Below are 21,498 nucleotides of genomic sequence, written 5' to 3' on the forward strand. Positions count from 1 at the left end.
TAAATAAATAAATGAACTATAGTTACACATATCAAAATATGTGCATTCCAGCAAAATAAGGGGTGACAAAAACATGTCCAGAAGAGTATGCAGAGTATAATATAATCCATGTAATTTTCAGAAAAAACGTTGAGTACTGTATCATTTAGGATAAGATAGGTGATATCTATGCTTTTATTTTTTTATAAAAACAACTAATATTGAGGTAAATTCCACATTTGTGAACTGCTTGCTCAGTAACTATACAAATCTTCCTGATAAATATAATTATAAAAGCTTTATATTATATTTTTAAAAGATCATTCCCTTTAAAGCATCTGGAAAATACCAAAATAGTGAAGTTTATTTGGGCTGAGTTGTAAGACAGAGGGAATCAGAGGGATGGGCCGTCACTGGGAGGCATTTTTTAACTGAAGAAGTCTGCCATTTTCCAGGGTTGGTTAGTGAGTGCGTTCACCAGCTTCTCGGAGTTAGGGATCCATCAGGGATGTAGACCCTGGTGATTATCTTCTGCTTTGGGTTGGGAATCCTAAAGTGTTGCTCTCAAGGGAGGTAAGCAAGAATAAAATGTCCCTGCAAGCACCAAGATTTGACTTTGCATCATCTGGGTGCCCTAGCACCACAAGCACTGAGGTGCCCTAAATCACTACAACCCAGGAACTGGGCAGAGACAAAGAAAAATTCTCTCTAAGAGGGAAAACATCATCCTATGTCTGACATTACTGCAACAAATAATTTTGCAAATACAGTGTCCAATATCCAATCAAAGATGATGTGCGTTAGGAAACAAATGAGAACCAGTTTTAAAAATAAAAAAGCTGAGAAACATATCACTGGGGCACCTGACGACAACTATACTTACTATGTTTAAGCATATAAAAAACCAAACGTCAAATTTTTGTAATGAAAAGTGCCATTATATATTTGGGGAAAAAATAAGGCATTTTAGAATTGAAAAGTGCAGTACAATAAGGAACCCAATGGATGTTTAAAAGGAAACCCAATGTCTAACCGTAGAGTAAACAAAATTAAATAAATGATTGGTATCTGGAAGATACCTTCATGGAAGTTATTTATTTATCTTAAATAAAGATGCTGTAGTCATATTAATATCACACAAGTATGCTCAAATCAAAAATAACTTGACCAGGAAGGAACAGATGTATATGCTCTTAATAACATAACCTCAGATTAAATAAAGCAAAACCTGAAAGAACTAAAAAGAGAACAAATTTGCAAAAATAATGAGAAAAGAAAGAAAAATATCACAGGAATTGAAAAACAAACAGACAAAAGAAATCACTGAAGTTATATAAATATTAAACAAACAACATTCTGACTTGTTACAACTGATAAATTATTGAAATAGAAAACAAAATAAAGATGCCTGTTATAACCATGACTGTCCAGCATTGTATTCAGAGTACTAGCGACTATAACAAATCGACATAAATGAATATAGGGTATAGAAAGAAGACCCAAGCAAGTGGAAGACTATATCATGTCCAGGAATGTATTGAAAGATCCAACTTTGTTGGCTTACACACATGCATGCACGTGTATAAGCCAATTTCTCTCTAAATTGTTTGTAGATTCAATACAAACCCAATTAAAAATCCGGTGTGTGTGTGTTGTCATTTTTAAGCTGATTTGGAAGTTTAAAGAAATATAAACCTCCAAGAATTGCCAACACACTCAAAGGAGAAGAACATGGTGGGAAAACTTACCGTGTTGGATGCCACTACTTATTAAATATATACAGTAATTAAGACAGTTTGTACAGGTGCAGGAATAGACAAATACATCAATGGAACATAAAAAAAGAGAGAGAAAAAGATGTCACTGAATATTAATGGAGAGTAGGACAGTATTTTCAATAAATGCTCTTAGGAAAAAATTGCCATCTATATGGAAAAAAAAAATGAGCCCTCTCCTCTACTTGACATCACACATAAAAACCCGTTACAGATAAAATTTCGGATTTAAATGTAAAAGGCAAAGCAATCATTGACATAGACCTTAAAATAGGCAACTCTCTTAATGAACACACGGCAGGGAAAGTTTTCTTAAACAATACACAAAAAGAGAAATTACAAGAAAAAGTAGGTATATTTGACTAATTAAAATACATCTGTTCATTAAAAAAATCAAGAAATTAAAAACATAAGGCATAGAATAGAAGATGAATACTGCATTTGCAACACATAGGAAGGGGCTTATATTTAGAATATATATATATTTATATATATACTGATATATATTTATATGTAGTGTCCACTCTGTAACACAGTACGTACCCAAACACGAGAAACAGCTCATACATACGTATAAAGGAGATGTTTATATTTTTTTAATACCAGCATTGTCTGAAAGAGTCAAAACTGGAAACAAGAGAAGAGATAAAAAATGTATGGTATATTCAAATATTAGATTATCAGAGAGCAACCAAAATGAAAAGTACTACAGTTCTAGGCAACACTTCTGATAAATTCTTAAGTGATAACATGGAATAAAATAAGCCAGTCAACACAAAACATGCATACTTTCTTTTTGAAGGATGGACAATTATTTAGTAAAACTATACAGAGATGCAAAAGGTTATAGAAGTTCAAAGTTATACTTCTCAAGTTCAGTGGTGGGCCTAATGATTATTTTATTATTTTTTTTTATTATTAAAACTATACAGAAGTATTATATACTCCTATGTGTCAGAAATATTATAGAATAAAATTTTATTAAGAATGAAGTGATTTGTTTTGTTTTAAAGCACAAAAAACATATAAAGAAGTAACCAGTGATTTAAATTTATGGGATTGAAATTGAAGTTACCATTTGGACTCCAATCATAAATTTTGTTACTTTACATTTTTCATATGCTCCAATAGAAACAATAATTGGAATGAAAGTTTGACATGCTTCTAATTATCATCTCAAATGGGATAAATATGCATTGTATGCTGTTCTATTTCTGCCTCAAAGAAAGGGACACCTACCTCGTTCTATGAAAGTGAGGCAGGAATACTCATTCTCAAAGACAAATCTATAACTTGATACTGAGTAAAGCTAAGTCTGATCCTGAGAAATCTCATTTCTTGTTGAGATCTCTAAAAAGTGATTAACATAATTAGAGACATTATGGAAATTATCTGTTCAAAAACTTCTGTTTTGTTTTGCATTATGCAAGAACAAGGCTGGGGCATGATGCTTTAGTCTCTTTATCATGACATTTATCTCTATATTCTCTGCACCACATTTTTCTTTTAGTAAAGCCTTCCTCTCAATTTTTGTCTCTATTTTAGAAGAGGAAAAAAGTAACAAAAACTATGATTGGGGTTCAAATTATAGATACAATTTCACTCATTAACTTAAGTTGCCTTTGGTGCTTCTTCATTGGTTCTCATATTTGAAAATGTGGAAGCTTTCTAGACTATGTCTTGGTTTAGGTACTTTTGAAAAGAATGGATGATTTCCCAATGCTTTTTAGAAGAGAGTGGACTATAACCACATATGTTGTAGAAACTAACCTTATCTAGATAGGCTCAATTTAAAGAGTCAGGTCAAAAGACTGTCCCAGGATAATATTCCCAGCTAGCTATGAATTTGTGTTTTCTTTTCTTAATGTTTTTCCATCCCTTGTTATTTTGGCTCAAATTAAAAGTTGCCAGAAGACAATCTCTCCTCCGCTTTTATTTTAGAAACCTGGGATTTATGGAGCAGACTTTGCTAGCAAAAGAAATAAAAGTAGGTTAGTGACTTGAGAATTGGGGTTTATGAAGTCGAAATAACAGTAGAGATTTCCACGAGACCAGCAGGGAAGCTCGGTTTAGAGTTTAAGAGTGACTGATCCACGCCCACCTCCTGCCTGCATCCTGGAATTGCAGTCAGGATTCTGGAGGAGAAAAACGAGGCTGTCAAATAGGAAGACAAACCCTTGGGCACCAAGGCTTCCAGTCTGGAAATAGAGTACAAATCCTAACTCCTGAACAGACGCCTCAGCTTCTCCCACCTTTAGGGGCGACTGGGTTAGGACAACATGCGTACCTGCAGTCACCCACCTGGGTCGCAGACCAGACCTTCCTGAATGCCCTGCTCGAGTTGGAGCCCTCTCCACTCTGGACCCCAAACTCAGAACTCTGTTCAGCACTCGGGCAGTGTGGAAGACATCTTAGTAATGGTAAAATTGACTTTCCTGCCCAACTAATCGAGAAATAGGACCTTAAATTCAAATTTATTATTATTTTTGATATACAATGAATCACTTCTTGCACATCTGAATTTGACCATATGTACCTAGAATTATATTTGTGTACTTAGGATTATGTTTATTTCACTAAATCATGGTCCCTCTTTGCATTCCATAAATGTTTTAATTTTTTCTTTTTTTGGAGGAAGATTAGTCTTAGCTAACATCGGCCACCAATCCTCCTCTTTTTGCTGAGGAAGATTGGCCCTGAGCTAACATATGTGGCAATCTTCCTCTATTTTATATGTGGGATGCCTGCCACAGCATGGCTTGATGAGTGGCATGTAGGTCCACACCTGGGATCTGAACCGGTGAACCTGGGGTTGCCGAAGCCGAGCACGTGAACGTAGCTGCTGCGCCACCAAGCCTCTTAATATTTTTTCAGATAAGTTGTATATTTATTTTCCTTCTCCTAATTTCCTTTAAATGAAGCAAGGACCACTTGATATTCATGTAACACTTAAAAAACTGTTAGAAACAGTAATTTGGCATTGTGGACATAATTGTTGGGCTGACTTCTACTTTTTTTCCCTGTCTTACTAAGTTGAGTGATTCTAGTCTGTTTCAGACACTGCTTGAAGATCTTTGGAAGGGAGACACAAGTTCTTGTATGTTTTATATAATTTTCATTCAGCAAATACTGAAAAATTGAGTACAGCTTCACGAAAAAGTTTATATAAAAAAAGAGTAGTCGGGGAAAGTGGCTCCCTGCTAGTAATTTAGAGAAAATCATGTGAATTATGCTTTTAGAACCAAATTTAATGAAACTGAGCTAGGATATGTTTTATCTAAAGTATTCTGAATAATTTTAAGCCCATGAATACATAAACACAATTATGATTCCAAGTTAAAATGTTCTAGTGTCAGACTTGGTGCTGCTGCCAAAATATTAATGGAAAACAGAATATTTGGCACATAAAACCTATCAGTATTTTTGAATAATGCTAAAAATTATGGGAAATAGACAATATTTTTCATCATGCAGTAATGTTGATATTCAGTTGTTGAAATAACAGAGAACTATAAAATGAAAATGAGATCTCATAAGTTTTCTTTGCTTAAATTTTAGTGAAAATAACAGAAAGAATTCCTCATATTAAAAATACTCCAAAAGCCTCAGTTCTTTAACACATTGGTTAAGTAGAACTGAGACGGCTAGCGCAAAGACCTTGACTTTTAAGAAAGTTCTTGGTTTCTTTTATAGAACCTACTGACTCATATTTAAAACATTATGCTCACATACCTTTTTTTTCAGAACCAAGCTTATAATGACAGTAGAAGCAGCAACTTAGAAAGGTAGATTTAGCTGATTTTTTGCTATAAACGTGGACTCTAACTGCAGACAGCAATGAGGAAGTGACAAACAGCCATGAAGGATAAAAAAGAACATAAAGAAAACACTGATATGGAATCACAAATGCACATAACACTTGTGATTTAAAGTGAAAAGAAATAGCTTCATACCCTACAGCAGGACAGCTCACATCTTACCTTATGATAGAGTTCGACAAACGAGCTCCGTAACTCTAACATTTTAGGAAAAGTTGACATGTCCAAGGAAAATGACATATGAATCTCCAAAATTGCAATTAAAGAACGTAAATGCTCTTCTGGTTCTTGAGAATCATATTTTTTTCAGAGTCAAATGTATTGTATCTACTTATACTATGAAAAGGGTTTTGGACTTGCATTCAAATCTTGTATGTCTCTTGATAGGAACTTTACAAAATGTTCAATGTTTTCTGTTTTTGTTTTTGCGCTTAAAGATCACAAAGGAAAAACAAAACCCAGTAGGGAGGCTGATGCTGCAGAATGGTCTAGGCTCATTCATCAGATACTGATCAATTCTCATTTATATAGTTATTTCCATCAATTATAAATATTTTATAATTATAATTATATGGGTAACATATATATATATATATATATACATAAAATATATATGTGTAAATGTATATATAAAGGTTTCATGGGATATTGTTTAAAAATCAGGAATATGTGGAAACTTCACTAGATTTTGAAGGATATGGAACAAAAGCCCTGTGATGGGCAGAATGGCCTCCAAAAACTGTCCACACCACATTCCCCAGAATCTGTGCTGTGTGATGGGTTATGTGGGAAAAGGGATTTGCGGAAGTATTTAAGGTTATGGACCTTAAAGCAGAGAGATTATCCTGGATTATGCTACAGGTACACTCTACTCACATGAGTGCTAAACAGCAGACCACCGTCTCTAGCTGGCGTGAGAGAGATATGGCAGAAAAGGAAGTCAGGGAGACTCAAAGCATAAGAAAGACTCTACAACCATTGTGGGATTGAAGATGCAGGGGGCAGTGTGACAAAGAACACAGGCGCCTCACATGGTTTAGAGTGGCTCCCGGATGACAGCCAGTGTGGAAATGGGGACTTCAGTCCGACAACCAAAGAAATTGAATTCTCCCAACAACATGAATGAGTCTCAAAGCTGTCTCTCTCCCAGAGCCTCTGGATTACAGCCCAGGCCCACTGGCACTTTGATTGTGGCCTTGTGTGCCCCGAAGAAAAGAAACTAGCTGAGCCTACCTCCACTTCTGACCTAGAGAGCCAGGAGGTAATAGATCTGGGTTAAGTGACAGAATTGGTGGTAATCAGTTACTGCTGCAGGAGAAAATACAGACAAGCCATTAATCATTTTTACATATATATATTTTTTTATATTTATATTAGATATATAATATATATTATATTTATATATATATATTTGGTTTTTAGACAGTCATATTTCAATTATCTGGACACTTAAACCATGTGGAATGCTCAATTATTTCATAATGTCAGAAACATTACCTTGCTTCTCAAATCGTCGTGCCCAAGGGCTTTATAGGTTTTCTTGCAGTGATTCTGTACTGAATCTATTTCTATAAATAGGAAGAACTAAAATATTTGCCACAATAAATATCTTATAAAGAAGCTCATGGGCAGATAAAGAGCAAATAGAAAGCTCTAAGTTAATTTTATTCAGCAAGCTCTTGGGTTCCATGTCAGTAGGTGTTATGTTGATATGACTCCATGTTAATAGTTGCAGATACTATTATCAAATGACAGAAGATAGAAGAAAATGGTTTAGTTAAAACAGACTTGAAAATTATGGGGAATGTGACTATTTTTTTAAAAAACTATATCTATTGACTAAATCATTATATTTTGGATTACATGTGAGTAAAAGTCACATTCCTCCTGAATTTCCAAAGATAAATATTTATTTATGTCTCTCACTTTCTTTCTTCCTCCCCCTCACATACACATGAAATACACAGTCACTCCATTTGCATTTAATTTTTATTCAGAACTGTGTAGAAAGGAACTCTCAAATACTTAGAAAAAATATGCATTAAACTGAAATTGACAAAATCTTTCTTTATTTCTTTGGGAAAAAATAGGGCTTTTCACAGATCATGGATAAAGACAATAATCTTTCTCATTCCCTTACTTATTCTATTATAGATAAAGTTTAAAGAAAATACTAGGTAAATTATATCATCTATTATATTTTCTAGGTCCTTCAGTCATATCCATGCATATCAAAATATGGAACTAACTTGTGTATTCTGGGACTGCTTCCATGTTTTTCCTAATGTTCATTGCTCACTACATGTCAAACACTATGCTCTTCTTATTGTTACAGTGAAAGATCATAACGACATTGTATAGTTGGCTTTATTACCCTCTTTCTGCAGATGATGGAAAAGATTTAAAATTTTAAGTAACTTGTCTAGGGCCCATAGTTAATAAGTGGTAAAACTCACATTAAATCCAGGATTGTCTTTTTTTCAGAATTTATGCCTTCTCTTCTATTCCTAGATATTTCTCTCAAACGGGTGTCTTAGAAAAGGAAGTTAAATTATACTTTTCTTTTAAAATTTTACATTTTAAAGCAATGCAAACTGTTTTATGTATTAATTCTAATCAACGGATTGGAGAACTATAAGGAAAATATTACCTGATGTCATTTATGGTAAAGCTATTATGATGCTTTTCTTAGAACCCAGAAAAATAAAATACTCTCATTATTATTTACTCCCTTTTAAATCCTGGTGATATAAATCCATTTTGTACAATTTCAGTTAAGGCATTGCAAAATCTCTAAATATTAATATTTATAAATAAATATTAATGAGTATGCATAACGAAAACGTTTTCATAATTCAGTTTATTTTTATATGTATTAAGATGAAAGAGTAGAGTAAAAATTTATTCTTTAGGATTTAAGGATTTTTTTTTAACTCTCTGATGATTTTTTTGTGGAAAACATAGGATGAACAGTTGTTCACATGCTGGAACTAGAGTATAATTAAGCAATGGATTCTATTTAGATATAAAATATTTCCACAACTAGAATTACCTACCTAAATTAACATTTATTTTCCATGATAAGGAACCAGCAAAAAACTCAGAGCGAAAGAGGAGAGCGTGGAGTGCTGGGAGCCGGGAGAGAAAAAGTACATCAGAGAGCAAGGTGTGGCCAACCTTTCACTCACAAGGCAGAAACTGAGGACAAAAGAGTAGCCCTTTTGCATTGAGCTACATGTTGCTCATGGCAGCTTTAGCAAGAGCGGTTTCAGTTGAATAGAGGGTTTGAAAACCATAATGGATAGTGCCAAGAGAGAATGGACAGAGGGGGAGAAATGGGATAGAGTGAGTAAAGGCAACGTCCTGGGAGTTCTGCAAAAGGGCGGGGTCAGCGTAAGGAGGAGAAAGCAGGATCAAGAAAGTTTGCTTTTATAATTAGTTAAATAAAATATATTAGAAAAATACTTGATTGGAAAATCTGTGCCAAGTGATCTTTTATTTTTATATTTTCTATTATTTATATTTCTTGTGAAGTATTTGTAATTTTACGCACTTTAAAAGCAAATGTATTTTAAATTTTGGTTAATTATATCACTGTCAGCAGAAAAGTTATGTAAAAAGTCTTGATTGAAACAGCATATTTATCCATTTTGCAGAAATTAAATTTTAAAAAGTGATTTTATAACAAATATATACAAAAAAGTGTCTTTATTTTCTTATTTATTCAAATATTGCTAACTCTCAAAAGAATATTCAGATGTGAAATAATGCTTGAATGTAATTGTCTTTGATATTTTGCCAACTTTCAATTATATAAAATCTTCTGGTCATTATGAAGATATGTTTTGAAGGAAGGAACAGGTAAGTTATTCCATTGAGTAGTTTGTTAACTGATGTAAAACATTAACTATTTAGACATACAGTATGTGGACCTCAATTTTTACCCTTGTACTGTGCCTGTGTAGATTTGAGGTGGACCTGCCAGTGGATTTAAAGTATTACTGGGGTCAGACTACCAGAGAGAGTGAGCTTGGAAGCTGGCAATTCCAGAAGCATGCTTAGATTGCCGCTTTGGTGACAGTCTGGGTTATGATTACAGGCATGAGTTTTGAGGTAACGTGAAGGGAAAGCTCACTCAGAAGAGGAATTCCAGAAAGTGATGGGTTGAGTTATTGGGAGTATCATTTACCAGAGTATTGAAAATACCAAGGATTTAAGGCAGAGGTATTGACGAAGAGTGATACTGAGGTAGAGAAAAAGAAAAGAAAATGAAGGACAAAAATCTCTGGGAAATCGGGACTTGATTTGGAGATCGGTAGATCATACCAACAGTGTAGTATGCTGTGCAATATGTATTATATTTATAGTAGATTTAAACTTAGATTTTGGGACTACGGTACTTCAAGACTTACCCACCATGTTAACAATAGCCCCCATCATATTTTAACATGATTTCTTGCATAGCTTAAACAAAGTTAGATGTATATAATTATTCAATTCGATTCTCGAACACGCAATGACTTTGCTGATTGTAACCAGTCTAAATCCATAGAAAGAGGCATTTCTTTTTAACTGGGGGATAAATTTAGTACATAGTGATTATAATGTTGGGAAGAATATGAAAAGCGCTTTGGGGAAAAAATGAGTTTCTGAGTCCAAATTAACAAACTGAAGATGTTATCTGTTATCTGAATGTTGTCAAAACTCCAAAATCTTAATCCTTTTTTCAATATCGGCAGTAAAGAATATAGTAAATAAAAGTTCAAGAGTAGGAAAACACAATGTCTTTGCAGAATATTTATAATTTGGCTGGAACATTTGTTGGAAAAGAGGAGGAAATAAAATTAGATTTGTAGGTTAGTATGATACCATGAAGGGGCTCGAATTGTAAGGTAATTCATTGCATAATGTTCTTCTAAGTACCAATGGGTAAAGTAAACAGATTTGGAACACAGGAATCAAAATTTACATCTGCTTGAATGTTCACCAAAAAGAAATGCTATTCTCAATATTAATATATTCATGTTGGCATTAATATCCATCATTTTAATATATTAGGTGTCCTAATGTATGATATGCAGATTTTCCTTATTTCTAGGCTCAGACAGACAGCTTTTTTAAGTATTTTATCTCCTGATTCACTGGAATGACATTTTGATCATAAGCTTCTTTTTTTTTAAATTTTTTTTCCTATATCACGGGTTTTATTCATTAAGACTTTGTCCAGAAAAGAAAGGAATGAAGTAAGCAGGGTAAAATAAATTATAACTCAGTCCAGCTCTTGAAAGTTTCCACAATACTTGTAGAACATAAAAATCGTGACATGTAAGATTTCTTCTCTTTGAAGTATATGTATTAACTTTAACTGTTCTGCTGCTATCTTATAATATCACTTCCACCCACCATAGTCCTTATAAAGACGAAGATCTGAAATACCATAGGCTTAGTTCTCCTTCAAACTGAGGAAAAACAGACTTTCTTTAAAGTTACAGAGCACTCTATTGAATTCTACACTTTTTTCTTTTTGATGCATAATTCCAAAAGAAAGGAAGAAAATATAAATGTCATGTTTTCCAGAAGAGAATGATTCAGAATGAAAACTGTCTTCTAAGTGATGTTATACATACAAATATTTGTTCTAAAATGTTATATCAAATATGAATCTGTTTAGAAATTTTAAGACAATAATTTTAGCACAAGCGAAAGATCATATTACGCGCAAAATAGAACCGATGATAAAATAGAATAATAAAACAACATCCCCGAAAAGAAATCAATTGGTAATCAAAATGCCCACTTCTTAATCCTTCTACCCCAAACATTCTTGAACAAGATAGACTTTTCAGATGAATTTTACCAATCTTTAAGTAGACGTATAGATTGTATACAAGAGGTGTCAGAGAACAGAATAAGAAAGAAATCTCTCCATACCATTTTAAACAGCTTTATTGAAATATCAGTGACATAAAATAGACTACACACATTTAAAGCACGCGATATAATACATTTGAAATTTGCTTATACCCGTGTCACCATATACCATATACCCAGTCACCATATTCAAGATATGGACAAATCCATCAATCCTAAATCATACTCTGCTGCTCTGTAATTCTCCCTTGTAACTTCTTTCTGCCCTGTCTCTAGGCAAGCATTTATCTGCTTTCTGACAATGTAGATTAAGTTTTATTTCATAGAGTTTTAAATAAATAGAATCATGTAGTAGGTCCTCTGATTTGGATGTGACTTCTGAAACTCTGGATAATTAGTTTTAGATCCATCATTTTGTAGCCTAGAGCAATAGTTATTTAAGTTCATTGCTGAGTAGTATTCCAGTGTAAGGGTATGCCACACTTTTGTTTTGTTTTAAATTCATTCACCTGTTGATGGACATTTTCAGGTGTTTCCAGTTAAGAGATATTGCAACCAAACTTCTGTGAATGATCGTGTATAAGGCCTTGTATGAATGCATGCTATCATTTCTCCCAGTAAAACCCTAGAAGAAGAATTGCTGGGGATTATAGTAGATGTCTGTTTAACTCTTTAAGAAACTGCCCGATTGTTTTCCAAAATTGTTTTACCATTTTACATTCTCATCAGCAGTGTATAAAAGTTCAAGTCTTTCCACATACTTGGCAAGGCTTGATATGGTCAGACTTTTAGGTCTTAGTTTGAATGAAGTCCAATTTATCGTTTGTTCTTTTAAGGATTGGGCTTTATTGTCACATTTAAGAAATGTTTGCCTCACTCAAGGTCATAAATGCTCTCGTCAATTTTTTTGTAGGTTTTTTCTTTTCCATGTAGTTTTGGGTTTTATGTTTAGCCATGTAATCTATTTTGATTTAATTTTTGTATATGGTGAAAGGTATGGACTCAAGTTTTTTTGTTTGTGTCTTTGTTTTTTCAAATGAGTATCTAATTGTTTTAGCACTGTTTGCTGTAAGATTTATCCTTGCTCTCCTGAATTATCTCTGTGCCTTGATCAAAAAACAGTTGTCCACAAATGTATGGATCTATCTCTGGACTCTATTGCCTTCTCTTTATCAATTTGTCTATCCTTAAGGAAAAAACTGTCTTCATAGTTATATACTGTCTTTAAGTTAGGCAATTTTAGTCCTCCAACTTAATTCTTTTTGTCATCATTGTTTTTGTTATTCCACATGATTTTCAGAATGAGTTTGATAACTTTTACATAAAAACCTGTAAGATTATGATAGGGATGACATCGAACCTATAGATCAATTGATACCTTAACAATATTGTCTTCTAACCAATGAACATTTTATCTCTCAATTTACCTAAGTCTTCTTAAGTTTTTTTCATCAATGTTTTATAATTTTCAGTGTACAAGTCTCCCATGGATTTTCTTTAATATTACCCCCTTAATATTTAAATTTTTGGTATTTTAAATAATGCTTTAAAATTTTATATTCTAATTGTTCTTCACTAATATTTGTAAGTATAATAGGTTTGATATTTATCTTATAACCTACATCCTTGATAAACTCATTTATTAATTCTAGTATTTTTTCTGTATTCCTGTGGATTTTCTACATAGATAATCAGATTGCCTGCAAAGAAACACAGCTATATTTCTTACTTTCAAATATAGTTCCTTATTACTTTTTCTTGTTTTATTGAGGTGGCTCAAACCTTCAGTAAAATGCTGAGAAATGATAGCAGTAGACATCTGCTCTTCTCTTTGAATTTACGTGGAAAGCTATCAATCTTTTACCAATAAGAATTACTGCTTGTTGCCAGATTTATGCAGATGTCTGTTATCAGGTTGAGGCCATTTCCTTCTATTCTTATTTGCTGAGAGTTTTTTGTTAGGAATGGAAGTTGAATTTTATTAATTTTTTTTTCTAAATCTATTGAGAATAATATACATTCCTTTTTTAATTTAACATGGAGAAGTACATTTATTGATGTTTAAAAGTTAAACAAATCTGGAATACTTGGGATTCACCACACTTGGTGATGGCATATTGTTTTATATTATTGCATTTGATTTGCTAATGCTTTTTAGAAATTTTCATTTATATTCTTGAAGGTATTGTTCTGTGGTTTTCTTTTTTTATAATGTTTTGTCTGGTTTTGGCATCAGGTAATGCTGGCTTTGTAGAATGTATTCCCCCTTTCAATATTCTGGAATTGTTTGTGTAGAGTTAATGTTATTTCATTCTTAAATGTTTGATATAATTCACTAATGAAGTCATCTGTACCTGGAGTTTTCCTAATGTAAAGGTTTTAAACTGTAAATTCAATGTATTTAATAAATATAGAACCATTAAGTTTATCTACTTTTTGGTGTTAACTTTGGTAGTTTTTGTCTTTTAAAAATTGTTTCCACTTCACCTAGGTTGTTGATTTTATTGATATAGATTTACGACAATATTTTCTTTTCTTCCTTTTAATATCTTTAGAATTTGTGCTGATGTCACCTCTCTCAGTCCTGGTATCATTAATATATATCTTTTTCTTCCTCTTTTTTTTTTTCCTTATCAAGCTGGCTATAGGTTTATCAACTTTATAGATCTTTTTTAAAAGCACTGTTTTTTTACTTCTTCTCCCCAAAGCCCCCAAGTATATAGTTGTAGATTCTAGTTGTGAGTGCCTCTGGTTGTGGCATGTGGGACGCCGCCTCATCGTGGCCTGATGAGCAGCGCCATGTCTGCGCCCGGGATCCGAACCAGCGAAACCCTGGGCCGCTGAAGCGGAGCCCATGAACTTAACCGCTCGGCCACGAGGCCGGCCCCTAAAAGCACTTTTTCAACTCCTTGAATTTCCTTAGTGTTCTTCTGTTCCTTCTGTTTCACAGATTCCTGCTCTGATCTCTATCATGTCCCTTTTTTTTGACCTACTTTAGGTTTAATTATATCTTTTTTGTTAGTTTCTTAAGGTCAAAAATAAAGTCATTTCTCTTTAGATTTTCCTCTTTACTGATGTAGGCATTTAATGCAATAACGTTTCCCACATTCCCACATTTGTGCATCACACAAATTTTGATATATTGTGTTTGCCTTTTCATTTTTTACAAAATAACTTCAGCTTTCTTTTTAGTTCTTTGATTTATGAGTTGTTTGGAATGTGTTATTTAGTTTCCAAATATTGGGGAATTTTCCAGAAATCTGTTATTAAGTTCTAAAATATTTCCATTGTAGTCAGAACGCATACTTTGAATGATTTTATCCTTCAAAGTGTTTTGAGACTTACTTTATGGTCCAGGATTTGGTCTATCTTAATAGATGTTTCATGTGCATTTGAAAAGAACGTACATTCTAATGCCATGTGGGATGCTCTGTAAGTGTCAATTAGGTCAGATTGGTCACAGTGCTGCTCAAATCTTCTGTGTCATTTCTGACTTTCTGCTGCTTGTATTATTAATTATTGAGAGGGTGTGTTGAAATGGCCTAACACAATGGTGGGTTGGTCTGTTTGTACTGGAAGTTCCACAGTTTTACTTCATGAGATTTGAATCTCTGTCTTGAGGCACATAACCATTCAGTGTGGTTATGTCTTATTCAGGAACTGACTCTTTCATCTCTAGGAAGCAATCTTCCTTATTCCAGATAATGTTTTTTGCTCTGAAATCTACTTTTGTGATACTAACATAGTCACTCCAGCTTTATTTTTCTTAAGGTTGGTAGAGTACAGCTTTTTACATCATTTTATTTGAATTTTGTGTTTTTATATTTAAAGTGTGCTTCTGGGGCTGGCCATGTGGCCAAGTGGTTAAAATTCCACGTGCTCCACTTCAGCGGCTCAGGTGTGTGGGTTCAGATCCCAAGCACAGACCTATTCCACTCATCACCCATGCTGGGGAGGTATCCCACATACAAAGCAGAGGAAGATTGGCACAGATGTTAGCCCAGGGCAAATCTCCCTCACAAAAAAAAAAACAAAAGTGTCCTTCTTATAGGCAGTATATAATTGGAGCTTAGTTTTTTATATAATCCAATATCAATTTTTCCCCTTATTGTTATTATCAGTTGTATTTTTCTGCTTCCTTCTATGTCTGGTAATTTTGTATTAGATGCTAGATATTGTTAATTTTAATTTTTTGACTGCTGGAAATTTGTATATTTGAACTTTGTCCTGGGCTATAGTTTATTCACTTGGAGGGAGTTAGATCCTTTCTAATCTTTCTTTTAAGATTTGTTTTAAGGGAGCTGGAATAGTCTCTGCTTAGAGCTATTCACTCACTAAAAGAATTTATTGTAAAGGCCTGAATTGTGATCCTGCAAAATTCAGTTGTTGAAACCCTAACCCACAATGAGATTGTATTTAGAGATAAGGCCTCTAAAGAGGTTATTATAGCTACATGAGGTCATGAGTGTGGGGCCCTTATAAAAAGAAGAAGGGACAAGAGGAGTATACACACAGAAAAAAGCCGTATGAGGATACCACAAGAAGGCAGCCACCTACAAGCCAGGAAGAGAGGTCTCACCAGATAGGAATGCTGCTGGCACTTTGATCTTGGACTTCCAACGTCCACAACTGTGAAAAATTAAATTTATGTTGGTTAAGCCACTTAGTCTGTGGTATTCTTATGGCAGCCCAAACAGACTGAGAAGCTGGTGTTCTGTAAATATGTGGTTTTCCAGTTTATGTGATGGGAATAGGCAGTATTACAAACCCTGGGTAACCCCCAAGTGCTGTTACCTCTAAATCCTACTGCAAGTTTCTTTTCCCAGCCATGGGTATTTTCCTTACTTGCATGAACTAATCAGTACTCAGCTGAATACTCATGGGGAATCTCTGCGAATCTCTGGCATTCGCTTTCTGCAGCTTTCAACCTTCAGGTATTCTGTCATCCTGTGAACTCTAGCTGCCTTGGTCTCCTGTGCCCTCAACTTCTTCTTCTCAAGTCATCCAGCAGGCTATTCTCTATTCCATCTCTTGACCATCAGTGTGGGAACTCTCTCAAGGCAGGAAGCTGAGGCTATCGCAATGATCATCTTGTTTCCTTGTCTCCTAGGGACCACTCTACTTCACTGCCTGATGTCCAGTCATTTGAAAACCATTTTTATATAGTTTGTCCATTTTGAGCTGTGTTGGTGTGGAGAGTAAATCTATTCCCTAAAAAGGAATATTTATCACTGAAAAGAATGGGAAATAATGTTTTGTGAGACATTGTGTATATAAATCCAACATTAATACCATGAAAGGAAAGAGGAAGAAAATGAATTTAAACTATTTTAAGATTCTTGCATTGTTTGGGATTCCTACATTGTTTGACGTATACTGCAACTATTAATATGCATATTACAATATCAAGGATAATCTTGTAAAGAATAACACAAGAAGTCAAAACTAAAAAGCTAAAACAAGAGAAGAAACAAAATAATAAAAATGCAGATTAAGAAAAAGAAAGTGAAGCAGAATCATGGTGTGAGAAACTCTGCAGACCCTCTTTCTAAAAAAGTACAACTTAATTGTTGAAAGTTATCTTAAAACACAATTATTCAAGTCTCTGGAAACAGCATACATCATTTGGAGAAACATTTCCAAACACAAATACACTTATGTCACCTAATGTCACGTACAAGAATGTCCACAGAAGCTTTACTTGTGGAAGCCAACATTCTGAAATTACCCAATTTCTATTAACATTTGAATGAAAAATATATCATGGTATATTCATATGATGGAATAATACACAGTGATGAAAAGTAAATCATTGCTGCAGCCAAAAATAAATTTGGCTGCATCTCCCAGAAACGATAGTGAAAGAAGTCAAACACAAAAACAGTACATACTGCATGACTCCATTTATATTTAAGTCAAGAACTGGCAAAATCAATCAGCGTAGGAAAATTACTGACCAGAAATGGAAATAAAGAAGCTTCCTGGAATGTAGGAAATGTTCTTCATCCTGAACGGGGTTGTAGATATGTGGATGTTGAAAAAAGAATCAATGAGATTTTTACTTAAGATGTGAGAACTTTACTGTGTGCAAGATATATTACATATATCCCCTATATTTCCTACAGAGACAGATGGACTTATCAATTTGAATTTTATATGAGAGTTTTAGCTGAAAAAAATACATTTTACAGTGAAAGGATATGAAAAACTGTCAGAATCCAACTCGGAGGAACTCATATAAGTAGGAGAAAAGGAATCCACAGAGAGCGTTGACAGAGACTAGCCAGAGTGGCAAGAAGGAAACCAGGGTATTTGGCGTCACAGAAACCAAAGGTGGAGGCAGTGGTCTATTTGGGAAATTTATTTTTAACTGAATTTAGCTGCATGGAGATCATAGGAATCCTTATCAAGAACTGTTTTAGTCGAGTAGGAGACAAGATGGATCTGGAGCTGGGTACTTAATGAGGAGTGACACAATGACGACGGTAAATGTTGGATAAAACTCTTTTTAGCAATTTGGCTGTGACACGTAGGAGAGAGACAAATTGTTAGCTCAGGAAGAGTAAAGTTTTATTTTTATTCTGTTTTAGAAGATAGGAGTCTACAACATATTCAAATACAGATAAAATATCCAGTAATGAGACTATAATTGATTACAGAAGAGTAATATAATTGACAGTGTTCGTGTCCTGAAAATGTGGGAGGACATGTCAGAAGAGCCCAGTCAGAAGATTTGATCCAGCAGTGTGAAAACAGTGTGAAACCTCTTCTTTCATAATAGGAGAGAAGAAGAAACACCTGGGTACGTGAGCAAGGAAATTCATGAGATTTAAAGGAATTCTCATCTCAGGAAATATTTCTACAGTATTTTCTCAGTAAACAAAGAATTTAGTCCTTGAGTTGCTTGATCTATTCAGCTGAGGTGAGTGATCACTTTTGGTGAGATTCTCAAGAAAGAGAATATAGAGAAATACAATATGGGGCTTCAGGTCATATCCTAGGGAACCTTGCTGTCTATGGGGGGAGCCATCAGTTGGTCCCGAATGTCTCTGAGATGGCAAAGCATGGCAGGCGTGTCTCCCTCAGATGTGGCAACTTGAAGGTCATTGCTTAGAGATTTTTGTGGGCTGGGGCAAAACCATACCAGAGGGAGAGGAACAGTGATTTTTTTAATTTTATACACGTCTAGGTCTATTTTATTCAAATATATATTTTATAGTATATCAGAATAAGATTAGAAAGTTCAATACACTCAATTTTAAATACATGCCTTTTAAGAATATTCATTACTTAAAATATTTAGTGAATATTTACTAAAGATTATGCACTTTCCATATATTACTTTACAAAACTACTCTGTGTTTTGGGTTTTTTTTTTTTTTGCATCTATATTTTATAGATCAGGAATTAAGTGTCGTATATGTAACCCAAAGCTATTCAATCAGTAAGCTAGTAAGAAGTGATTCAAACCCCAGTCTGTCTAAATTCCAGAAACAGCCTTTAGTTTTCATATTCATTAAACCAGTAAAAAGGAATTACCCAATACACCTCATAATTTCAAAGGCTTAGTCAGGTCATAGTTCTGCTAGGAATGGAAGGACATCATTTGAACCATGGTTATTCTTGACTTCTGAGAGAGATTAATTTGTCACAGCTCTCAGGCTCCCAGTTATTCAATATAGCATACAAAATATGTCAGTATTATAGCTTAAACCAAATTTTAAAGTGCAAAACTACGCCAAATAAATGTCATGAAATCTCATCACTTAGCCTCATAAACAATAGTATACGCAGGGTGAACTAAATAAAAATGACAAATAGAAGTTTACGTAGTCAATATGTGAGAATAGATGAATAAAGGGAAGAGAAATTATTAGAAGTAACGACACACTTTGCATATTTGTGTATAAAAATTTCCAATGATTTCAGGCTGCAGATTTTAATGTGACGGTAATACATGTGTTCTGCATATATATTTCTCCTAGCAATATGTTACATTTCCGATACATTTCCTATTTAAGAATGTAAAATACTGTGTAATTATTGTGTAAATATAGACATTGAGTTTTTCTCTTCTTTTGTTTTACAACTGATTATTACATTTTTGGTTATATTCTGTTTGCAGATACATTTCCCCCCCGAGGAAACATACAAAATAGACAGACAGCACTTTATCTAGGGTAAAGCTTTTCTCAACAACGGCTTTGGTCACATCAGAATAAGATAAGTCAAGCTTGTTTAGAAAGACCAAGAAGAAAACCTTATAGATCTCTAAAAATTAATCACAATTAAGGATGCTCATATGAATAAAAGAATCTAAAGAAAGGCATAAAACAGAATTCTTTCCCTGGAATTAAGTTTTTGTAGAATCAAGTATGCTAAACAAATCTTTCAAATCAGGGTTCAGACTTTCTCCGAGAAAGAGGGGGTTAGCAATCTGTGGGAGTCAAAGTGGGAAATGGGTACCATTAGAGAAGTCTAACATCAGGGATTCAAATTAGACTTCAGGCCAGAAAAGGTTGTTTGGAGGACGGCAGTAAAGTCAAACTTTGACACTGAGAAAAAAAAAAAGTTGCAGAAAAAGAGGTCAAGAAACTTGAAAGGGACCAGAGGACATACAAATTCCAGCTCAGCGTACCCAAGGAATGAGGCCGAAACTTCGTTCCAAGCATTTCTTGGATAAGGTGACAATCCAAGAACTGGAGACCCAACATCAGAGTAGGAGGAGCAGTAAGCTGACCCAGTGTTGAGTGAAGAAGTGACCCCGACTTGTATTTTGTCTAGCTAAAAAGAGAGACAATCCTTAGGGTTCAAGCCAGCACTGAATTTCTAAGAAAAATTATAACTGGGACAACTATGAAGTATAAACTCTGCAGAGACAAGAGCCCAATCTGTCCATTAGATGCATAGTCTTATCCAGAATAAAGGAAGTTTTAGATATCTCTGGTGTCCCCGTGCTCTAATATTCACTAATTCGGGTTGAAATAGTGCAACTATATCGAGATGTTCACACAGGCTCTGGTCTTGCATAAAATATTCTAGAAACTCAGAAGTTCAATATTTGAAATTATATTGGCATGTCACATCTCTAAGGATCACATTGCTCACACAAATAGAAATATCCATGAGAGAAGTCTGCATCTTATAAGACAACTACATGATGAAAAGAAATAGATGAGAACTGAGGCTAGGAAATTTCCGTTTTAGGTGATACAATTATATCTGAAATTCTCATATGGAATACTCAAGGAGGAGGAAAATGAATAGCGAGGCCAATATTGATTTCAGGCTTTTATGAGCCACATAGTTCAATACGCAGTTATCTCATTTGTTTGTCACAAAGGGTGCTGTAGTATTACAGCATCTTACAGGTAAGTATAGTGAAGAAGATATTAAGTGTCTCACCACACAGGTAACAAGGGATACAGCTCCGTTTTAAACTATATCTGTCTCTCTCCAAAGTTTAGCTTCTTTAAAATATATCCAACTTCTTGCCTAATTATAAAATTAAATCTAATAGGATCATTTGGCCATTTATATCATTTAGATAACAGGGAATGTAAAAATGACTTTGAATATGCCTGTGAATAATCAGATGTAGAATGTGGTCCTATATTTAGATAATACATTTATGCATCTTTAATTTAGTTCTAACAGTTTCTGTACTACTCAATTCTTTGCTTGGTTTCTTATTAGTGGTTTTAAATACACCCTAATTTCCTTTGATTAAATATTAAGCTCTTTTATAATAAGACTGTAGGCAATTTATTAATAGTTTACAGAGTACAGGAAATACATTTTCAATTATATTCTACTAAACACATTCCAGTTTCCCTTTTTCAGTGTTATTTCACCTCTTTTCTGATTTGTATTATGGAGTGACGTTTCCCTTAATTAATCTTTTTAGAGAGACTGAATAATTGGCTTTTCCATGGACCAACAATACTGTTTAATGAATAAGAAATACAATTAACATTAGCTATGTATTTCTATATCTTCTGACAATCTTTAATTAATTAGTCCATATACATTTATGGACACAAACAATATTTATG

This window comes from Equus asinus, chromosome 1 (assembly GCF_041296235.1).
Source record: "Equus asinus isolate D_3611 breed Donkey chromosome 1, EquAss-T2T_v2, whole genome shotgun sequence".
NCBI classification, from domain to species: Eukaryota; Metazoa; Chordata; class Mammalia; order Perissodactyla; family Equidae; genus Equus; species Equus asinus.